Consider the following 8477-nt stretch of genomic DNA (forward strand, 5'->3'; position numbering starts at 1 on the left):
GCGTGCGCGCGCCCCCTTCTCTAACTTGTCCTGTGGAATTGGTGGTTGTCCTTAATTCACACATTTATGTAACAGATATGGAAATAAAATCCTTGTGACCGATGAACTTCCAGATGGTTAGATGGTGGACCAATGGGAACCGGTATCATGGAAATAAAATCCTTTCATGTTTGACTATAATTTAATGGTTCTGCAGGATTCTCTTGGAGGTAACAGCAGAACTGTTATGATAGGTTGTGAATGCTTTATGAAATTACCACCTGAAATTGGAAATTTGGAGAAACTTGAGAAGCTTGATCTTGATGAGACTCAAATCACACATACATCTGCCAAAAGAGGCCCAGAAGTTAACCAATATGCAAAGCTAGACCCTCTGCTTTTATGAATACCGTGTCAAGAAGAATAAGTCATATTCTTGCTCAACAATTATTCCTTCTGGTGTGCTATCAAAACTCAAGAGGTTAGAACATTTGTGTATTGGTGTAAACCTTGATGATGAGCAATGGAATGAGAATGTGCAAGTCATTCTACCAGAAATATTGGGATTAAAGTGTTTGAAAACTCTCAGTATGTATATCCCACAACTGGAACTTTTGGAGCTCATACCGGCCTGATGAGTGGATATTTCATACGCTTTTTGACATCATTTTCATATAGTTTTTAGTATGTTTTGTTTAATTTCTATAAAGTTTTCATAGATTTTAGTGTTAAATTCACATTTTTAGATTCTACTTTGAGTTTGTGTGATTTTATGCAATTTCAGGTATTTTTTGGCTGAAATTGAGGAGTTGGAGCAAAAGTTAGCAAAAGTCTGATTCAGAGACAGAGAAAGCACTGCAAATGCTGTTCAGATCTAACCTTCTTGCACTCAAAAGAGATTTTCTCGAGCTTCAAAAGTCCAAAATGGAGCGTCCTTAACGGCTATGGAAAGCTGACTTCTAGAGCTTTCCAACAATGTATAATAGTCCATACTTTGCTTCAGATTAGAAGGCCCAAAACTGGCGTCCAACGCCAGCCTCCTACCCCATTCCAGGCGTCCAGCGCCCAAAGGAGGAGACCAGCATCCAAACGCCCAAAGAGGACCCCCTAGCCAACGTTCAATTCTCTAGAGGCCTCCTAGCACGTGGATCTCATCAAAGCTCAGCCCAAACACTCACCAAGTGGGCCCTAGAAGTGGATTTTAACACTAAAAGATTGTTTTACCCTTCTTATGTAATCCTTAGTCATTAGTTTAGTATTTAAAGGATATTTTACATAATCATTAGGAATCTTTATGCCATATTTTCGTTTATCATTGTGTTTTCATATCAGTATGAGTTTCTAAACCTCCTAGGTTGAGGGGAGGAGCCGTGCTGAGTTCTATGAATTAATAAAAGTATTACTATTTCTCTTTAATCCGTGTTTGATTCAATTCTAAGATGTATATTCGTTCTTCAACTTGATGAATGGATGATCTGTGACAATCAGCTCCGTTCTTCATACTAAGACCGCGTGCCTAACAACCACCCGTGTTCTTCTTGGATTCGTGTGAATACGTGACTGGAAAGCATCGAACCGCCAACTTAATTATACATCTCTTAGACGATTAATCCACGACTTCGTTGAGGACTTCTCGATACACCAGTTCATCCGAAGTATGGGGAGATTAGGGTCTCTGTGGTAGAGGCTAGAACCCAAAGGCGCAACATTCTCTGATCCAGAAGATCCGACCTTGTCTGTGGCGTTTTGAACAGGATCATTAAGGAGAATGGATTGCAGGAGCTTCACCTTCAATCAGAATGGATCTGCACTAACCCTGGAGTTTAGATATGGAGGAGATTGGCAAACGCGACCATACGGCGTGATCACATATAGCATGCCATAGAAGAAATCATTCACAATTGAAGAAGACAGTAATACCAGAGTTAATCCAGAAGGACAAAGCATCTCTAAGCCTTAACCATCTTCTTATCACTATTTACATTCAAATTCACAAAGTATTTATACCCCTTTTTCTTTATTCCTTTTTTTTTTTTGCAATTAAACATGTCAACCTAGTTTAGATCTCACAAATCTAACAACTCTTCTATCCACCTGACTAAGACCTGCAAGATAACCATAGCTTGCTTCAAACCACAATCCTCGTGGGATCGACCTTGACTCGCTCAAGTATTACTTGAACAACCCAGTGTACTTGCTGGTACAATTATACGAAGTGTGGTGATTCGCACACCACGGCCCACATTTTAAAACTTGATTTCAGGTTTGGTCGTCATATGCAGCAGATTATATCAAGCATACCACCTGCCACTTATCTGAAATTTAAACAAAGTGGTTATAGCTTAAAATTTATTAAAGGTGAGGGTGTCCCGGATGAAATCAAAACGCTTCTTAGACACAGCAAAATAGCATTAAATTTTTGGTGTTTTTTGAATTGCAAGCTGTGTCCCCTGATTGCTGCTACTATGATTAATACTTAATGCTTTTTGGGCCTGGTAATTGTTTATGCTGTGTCTTTAAGGAATTTTGTCAAACCGAACTTTTTTTCCTTTTGATTCTTCCATCTCCTTCTTTCTTTTTATCTTTTCGTCAACCTTCCTTCCTTTCTTGTTGAATAAGAGGAGATAGATTGATGTAGTTTTTGCATTTAGTAGATATGAATACTTTTCAAATGGTTTTGTATATCTTAAGTGATGGTCAAGTTTGAATCAGCTATAGATACTATCATTTTAAATTTTCTTGATCTGTCAAAAGGGTGGGAGATCAGATTATCTCTACCAAACTTGTGGTGGAGGGAGGTGCTTTTCATGTGGCCTATGTACCACAAGTGGGTTCGAACGAACAACACAAGATAAGGTTTTGGGAGGATCTAGAGAGTTTGGTCCAAGACATACCTTCGAAAGATAAGATTTTCTTAGGAGGATATTTAAATGGCCATGTTGGAAGAGAAGTGACTGGGTATGGAAGTATTCATGGAGGCCATGGTTTCAAGGTGATCAATGCCGAGGGTAAAACTATTTTGGACTTTTCCTCAACCTTTGACCTTCTCATCGCAAATACATATTTTAAAAAGAGAGATGAACACCTTATAACCTATAAGACTGGCATGTCAAGCTCTCAAATCAACTTCTTGTTGAGGAGAGTCGACCGAAAATTTTGCATTAATTGTAAAATTATTTCGGGAGAGAGATTGACAACACAATATAGGGTACTTGTCATGGATTTTTGCGTTGATCAAAAGTCAAGGAAAAGACATTATACGAAGAACCCAAGGACAAGGTGGTGGCAGATAAAAGATGAGGATTAAAGAAGCTTCCTAAGACGGGTAGGAGAAGAAGCAAAGTGGGATGGGAATGGAAGCACGAAAGAGATGTGGAGGGAGATGGCAGAAGTTATTAGAAGAACAGCAAAAGAAAGCTTTGGTGAATCTAAAGGAATAGGACCAAGAGACAAGGAGTCCTGGTGGTGGAATGCGAGTGTACAAGAAAAGATAAAGATAAAAAGGGAGTACTTTAAAGAGTGGTCTTTATGCCACAATGCAGATAATTGGGAAAAATATAAGGCAGCTAAGAAGGAGACGAAAATGGATGTAAGTGAAGCAAGAACAAGAGCATATGAGGGTCTCTACCAGTTTTTGGGCATGAAAGAAGGAGAAAAAGGTATATATAGAATCGCAAAGAGCCGTGAAAGAAGAATGAGAGATTTAGATCAGGTTAAGTGCATAAAGGATAAGGATAGAGAGGTACTGACTCAAGAGGAGAAGATTAATGAAAGGTGGAAGAGCTACTTCTACGAGTTATTTAATGAAGAACAGAAGACTCTTCCGAGCCTTGGTCAGTTATGTACAAGGGAAGAAAATCAAAACTTTGACTACTATCGAATGATTCGAGACTTCGAGGTAAAAGAGGCTCTAAAGCAGATGAAAAATGACAGGACAATAGGACCTGATAATATCCCGATTGAGATCTGGAAGAGCCTTGGAGGAAAAGGCATCAACTAGTTAACCAAGATTTTTAATGAAATTTTAAGCTAAAAGAAGATGCCTAATGAGTGGAGAAAGAGCACCTTGGTACATATCTACAAGAATAAGGGGATATACAAAGTTGCAAAAACTATAGAGAGATCAAGCTCATGAGCCATACCATGAAGTTATGAGAAACAGTGATAGAACGGAGGTTGAGAAAAGAGACACAAGTAACAGCGAACCAATTTGGATTTATGCTAGGCAGATCTACCAACAAAGTGATATACCTGTTAAGAAGGATGATGGAGAGGTATCGTAGTAATAAAAGGGATCTACATATGGTGTTTATTGATTTGGAAAAAGTGTACGATATGGTGCCAAGGGAGATTTTATGGAAGGTCTTAGAAAAGATGAGAGTAAGGATCGCATATATTCGTGCAATTAAAGACATGTATGATGGGACCACAACTAGTGTGAAGACTCAAGATGGTGTGACAGAGAAATTTTTTATTGGTATAAGATTATACCAGGGATCATCCTTAAGTCCATACCTTTTCACATTAGTCTTGGAAGTACTCACAAAGCACATCTAAGAGCCTGTGCCATGGTGCATACTTTTTGCCGATGATATCGTCCTTATGGGAGAGTCAAGGGAAGACTTAAATAAGAAGTTGGACTTATGGAGAGAAGCTCTAGAAATGTATGATCTGCGCATAAGCCATAACAAGATGAAATATATGGAATGTAAGTTCAGTCTGAGAAGGGAAAACCCTAAAATAGAGGTGAAGATTGGAGAAAATATCCTACCAAAAGTTAAAAGTTTGAGTATCTTGGATGCATCATACAAGATAATGGAGAGATTGAACAGGATGTAAATTATAGGATCCAAGTAGGTTGATCAAAATGGTGGAGTGCATCTGGGTTTATATGCGACAAAAAAGTGCCTTTAAAACTTAAAGGTAAATTCTATCGCACTGCTATAAGATCGGCTATGCTTTATGGTACGGAGTGTTGGGCGGCCAAAAGGGAGCACGAACATAAGCTGAGTGTGGCAGAGATGAAGATGTTGAGATGGATGAGTGGTCATACGCGATTGGATAAAATAAGGAACGAAGATATAAGAGAGAGAGTTGGAATAGCACCTATTGTGGAAAAGATGGTTGAATCGCGTCTCAGGTGGTTTGGACATGTGAGAAGAAGACCGACAAAACACCCAGTCAGGAGGGTGGATGAGATGGAAGATGGAAAATGGGTGAAAGGCAGAGGAAGACCTAAGAAGACCATCCATAAGGTGGTCAAACGAGATCTACATGTAAACGGTCTCTTTGTAGACATGATACATGACAGAGCACAATGGCGTCGTTTGATTCATGTAGCCGACCCCACCTAGTGGGACAAGGCTTTGTTGTTGTTTGTTGTTTGTTGGTAAATTTTATGGTTGAATGTATATTAAAGAGAGGTTTGAGCTGACAATTCATATATCACATCACAGAAAAATATTTCATTTTTATTAACTCATGATTAATTATTAAATGGGTCAACATCCTTAGCTTACTATGTTATATGCTTATTAAATGGAGTTCTGTAAAACTATTTTCCTATTGTTTGCTTACTGCTGTGCTTTTGTGCTACCGACGATTTTGTTTGATTGAACCAACTACCCATTGCGCATGATGCTATGAGTTCGGTCTATTATTTGTCCTGATGTAGAGTTATGTCTTTTGTGCATCCCGAGTGTTCAAATTTATAAATTCATTAGCATTTTCACTTTTCAATTTGCATCTAGGGGTCAGGATGGTGCGATTGTTTCAAACTTTCCTTTTGAGGTTTTAAGGAAGACCATTTGTCTAAGTCACATTAGTTTATGAACTGCTTTTAATATATTTATTATTTGAAGAATACTGGTTGATCCCTTTTTTCTTATGTTAAATTGCTCTCTAGTATACTTGGCAAGTAAATTCACTTTATTGAATGGGAATGATCATCTTTCCTGTTCCAGAATTGGTTTCAAGTAGAAAATGAATGTATATATGCATGCATTAAGAGATGAACAAAAAACTATATCTCTGTTCTCTCCTTGTTTAAGTAAATGCTCATTAGCTCAGGAGCTTGTGTTGGAAAATTTACCCGTAATTAATGAGACTGAGCTTATATTTATGCTGTATAATTGAATGGTTTTGTAGGATTTTGGCTGAAGTTGAAAACCTTGCTACCGATTCTGATGGACAAACACAGAAACTAGAGGATATCCATGCCCAAAAACTGAAAGAACTTCAAGCACAGGTGGACAACCTAATTTCACCTTTTTACCAATTTATTTCTCCATTTGCAAGACTTAAATTGGAAGATATTCTTTAATTGCAAAATATTTTCAAAACTCTGCATGGTAGATTCTTGACCTGAAGAAGCAAGAGAGCCAGGTCCAGCTTATAGAGACTGCACGTGCTAGAATAGAGAAGGCTGGTGGTGAATGCTTGACATTTGATCAGCTTGCACTTAGGGCACCTCTCTAGAGTTGTGAACTCGAGATTTATTTTGTATTTTGAGTATTAGTTTTTTTAATGTATAAAACAGTTATAGCAAAAATTATACAAGTCACTAATTACTATTTGATTTGTCTTATAATAAAAATTGTAAACTATATTTATAGGTTTGGTAATAAAAAGAACTGAATTTATATTGTGTGGAGATGAAGGTAAAGTGAGAAAAAGGATTATTTTTTTTCTATAATTTGATAAGGCTATTGCCATGCTTTTAAAGCATGGCTGTATCTCTCATTATCACCACACTTTAAAAGCGTGGCAAAAAAAGCATGGCGATAGGTCACTAAAAGTGTGGCAATAGAGCAACCACCATGCTTGCAGATGTGACCCTTTCAAAAGCGTAACGGTAGCTCAAAAGCGTAACGTTTTTTCAGCTTTTTGCCACGCTTTAAAAGTGTGGCAATATTAGTAGGTATGTGGATGGTTATTTTAAGGTTTAATTACTCTGCTGGTCCCTATAGTTTTGCAAAATTTTTAATTAGGTCTCTATACTTTTTTTTCCTTTTAATTGAGTCCTTACACCAAATTTTTTTTAATTGGGTCCCTACACTTTTTTTCCTTTTATTTAGATCCCTGTACCAATTCTTTTTTTTAGTTGGGTCCCTATAAAATTAAGCCAATTACTACGAAGAGGGACTTAATTGAAAAAAATTTGGTGCAGGGACCCAATTAAAAAGAAAAAAAGTATAGGGACCTAATTGAAAATTTCACGAAACTATAGAGACCAACAGAGTAATTAAACCTTATTTTAATTCTTATGTAGATGATTATTTTGATTGGATTGGGTTTAATTAGTTATATATAATTAAAATATGTTGGATGTTTAATTCATTAGGTATGCGGATGATTATTTTTATCCTTAAATGGATGGTTATTTTCAATAGGAGTGAGGATGCCAATGACGATGTGTGGCAAGTCAAGCAGCGACGGCGAGGAAGAGTCCGACGGTGCCATTTGTTTCCAGTCTGGAGGAGAGTGACAACGATGAGGGTCTTTGTTGGCGACCAAACGACGGTGGCGACGGTAGAGAGTTTGGGGAGAAGCTTGTGCTTTGGTAGATTAGGGTATAATACTGAATGGTTAAAATTTTTGAATTACTGAATAGAATTTTTTGGTTAGATAATTTGAGTGGAGTGTTTTTTAATAATTTTATTGGAACAAATTTTCAACCTGTTGTTCAGATTCTCCGATATTTTTTAACTTTTTAAATAGGCATGTGTTAAGACAATTTGATTGGAACTTGAACAACACATTGGCGATTAAAAAATAGGATAAATAACTTGACAGGTGGCACACAAAGTCTATAAAATAACATCTCTCCGGGAGTTACAGTGAATGACGGTAACAACCGCCTTTAACTATAGTCGATCGTCGCCGCTACTCCTCGATGGATCGCAAACCTGCGCCTATGATGATGGCCGGTCGCTGTTCCTTCCTTTAATCGAAGTCCATCACTGCCGCTACTCCTCGATGGATCATAGACCTCCGCCTACGACGAGGGCCGGTCGTTGTTCTTCTCACAGATCCAAATCTCTAGGCGGAGCCCCACCGCTATTGCTCTTTTGCTCAATAGATCCTGACAAGTTACTTGCTACCGAAACTTACAGGAGCTCAGTCTTCCAATATTTGACCCCAAACTCACCCCTCCTTCGTTAGTGGAGTTACTATATTGATGAATATGTTAACTAGTTGGTTTTATTGTTTTGGAATATTTTGTTTTGGCAATGCAAGTTGTAATAGTGAGAACTATATATTGTAGATAGGGGTGACAACATATATCCTACGAGTGTATAACCAATTCGACCCAATCCGATCGAGTAAGGTTGCGAACTCAATTTGCAGCGGATAGGATTGTCAACTCGATCCACAACAGGTAGAGCATGGATAGAATTTTTCTGCAGGTCGGGTAGAGTGCGGATTGAGCTTCAACTTTATGTGATCAATCCACACTCTATATATGTATATGTTATATACTTGTATAAAAATATGTT

General features: G+C 37.8%; 1 long non-coding RNA gene across 1 annotated transcript in view; it reads left to right on the plus strand.

The window, feature by feature from the left end:
* The window catches only part of LOC107646070, a 711-nt gene extending 548 nt beyond the window's left edge, over positions 1-163 (plus strand). Inside the window, exon 3 of the long non-coding RNA XR_001621618.2 lies at positions 76-163. This is a non-coding gene — a long non-coding RNA (uncharacterized LOC107646070). The remainder of the gene's footprint in view (positions 1-75) is intronic.

The sequence above is a fragment of the Arachis ipaensis genome, chromosome B06 (genome assembly GCF_000816755.2).
Source record: "Arachis ipaensis cultivar K30076 chromosome B06, Araip1.1, whole genome shotgun sequence".
NCBI lineage: Eukaryota > Viridiplantae > Streptophyta > Magnoliopsida > Fabales > Fabaceae > Arachis > Arachis ipaensis.